Here is a 1,967-nt window from a genome sequence, read left to right on the forward strand (position 1 = left end):
TATCAACTTGTGGAAAATGGGCATCTGATGACCCCTTTAAATCCGGATCCCCCTCCTCTCTCTGTCGCTCTGTGTACCTGGCTTTACCACTACACTCGCTATCTTCGGAGCGTGTGTCCCCCCTTCCTTCTTTCACATAATGGTATGATCCTAGTCTATCCTCCCATGTGATTAGCCGCATGTGTATTTTTTATCTTTTTGTAACAAAAAAAAGCATAAAAATAAGGCTTTTATGAAAACACTGAATAAAAAAAATTGTTACCAACACACAAACCATTCACAATTGGGCTAAAATAGAAGGCTCCGGCTGAAGATTCTGCTCTCCCCGACGGGAGTCGGCTCTTCTCGGTCACTACAAAGAATCGGCTCTTAGAGCTGGCTTGTTTGCGAACTACACATCACTAGGATGAATCTAATGTTTTGAGGAGTATGTGTGGCAGTCAGTCACTGCACCGGTGTGGATATTCACTGTACTTCAGAATTACAGCCTACGTCTTGGAATATATGACCCAAATAAGAATTTCCCCCAGATATTGTCATCTGAACAAGTAAGTAGCAAGTCTGCCACGTTTGTTCTGACCAACTGAGGAAAAAAGCATTACAATAAATCAGCATTACGTGACTGTGAATATAGTGTGTATAAGTGAGTAGATTTCAATTTCTGTAGTCTAATCTCTAATTGTCATACCACTCAAATTTCATATTAAGAAATTATTTTAACCCAAAAAGCAAATTATTCTTCCTTCGAACTGGGTTTCTTTAAAATCCAAATCTTGAGTAATCCCAGGCTATCTGTAATCAGAAGCACATTTAAAACTGGAATATAATTTAATTTCATTCACATGTGTTTCATAAACACATAATCCTTTCTGGATTACAATCCGCCATCAAAATGATACATTTAATTATTCTGGCTGCTGTGAGAAAAGGCTATAAACGATCCGCCACCTGCAGGATCCTCACATGCGATAGCCTAGTAGCCGGGACAACTTCTTTATGTTTACAGACGTGACGTAATGACGAATTTATTACGTAATCTCAAATTTCTCGCAAAAACCTACCCGTTCCACTCAAATTAGAAAACATTATTATAAAATAACTGTTGTGAAACAGGCTAAAGTAAGGCGATAGTTTTGAACACTGGCTGGTTATGCACTTGCTCAAATATTGATTTCGGATAATTTTTAACCAAAAAAGTTACAGACTGCAGATTTAAAGGGGTGGTTGATTGCGTCTTTTAAAATTATGGCAGTTTAATGCCTACAAAAATGGCTCGTAGGGGCTACGAGTTACTTCCCCGAAGGGGGCGAGGCCATGCTGCGCTGCTTTAGAGAAGAGGAAGAGAAAACTAGAGGTGCAGGTAAAAATCTATTCATATATGAAACACGATTCTGTCTTCTAATGATTCTAACGGATTCACAAGTTTCAAAATCAATGTTCTAAAGCAGCAGTTCTTAATACTGTTCCTCACATTCCCCTGCTCTGCATCTCTCTCTCTCTATCTCATTTTCTCATTCAGATCATCAGCTCAGCTCTGTTCCATTTATACACTTATTTTCACAAAGCTATGAGAAGCGTTATACATAAGTGTGCGGTTGCCGTACTGTATTAAACCTTGAATCGGCTTGAAATAAAACCGTATATTAAAAGCTAACAGAAGCAGTAGCATTCACAAATAACAGCGTGTCTAAAAGTATGAGACAACAAACAAACATACCATTAAGAGCCGTGCTTGCACAGGTTCTGCTTAGCCAATCACAACACACTGGACTAGCTAACCAATCAGGGTCCATCGCGTATTTCTAAGGAAGGGGCTTCATAAAAGCAGGAAATGAACAGCACGTTTATCAGAGAAGGGACAGAGCGGTGAAGAATAAAGGTAAATTATGTGGAAAAATAATGCGTTAGCATGTTTTGCTCAAACTTTCGCCATGGCATTAGAGCTGGTACACCGTTGTCGCTTGCAA

The 1,967-nt window shown here is 39.2% G+C and overlaps 1 protein-coding gene across 1 annotated transcript in view; it reads left to right on the forward strand.

Annotated features, from left to right (window-relative positions):
- Positions 1 to 1,967, forward strand: part of LOC107679282 (NADH dehydrogenase [ubiquinone] iron-sulfur protein 2, mitochondrial-like) — an 18,940-nt gene that overhangs the window by 2,767 nt on the left and 14,206 nt on the right. The gene's annotated exons all lie outside the window — the stretch shown is intronic.

This window comes from Sinocyclocheilus anshuiensis, unplaced genomic scaffold (assembly GCF_001515605.1).
Source record: "Sinocyclocheilus anshuiensis isolate Anshui unplaced genomic scaffold, SAMN03320099.WGS_v1.1 scaffold1644, whole genome shotgun sequence".
Taxonomy (NCBI): domain Eukaryota; kingdom Metazoa; phylum Chordata; class Actinopteri; order Cypriniformes; family Cyprinidae; genus Sinocyclocheilus; species Sinocyclocheilus anshuiensis.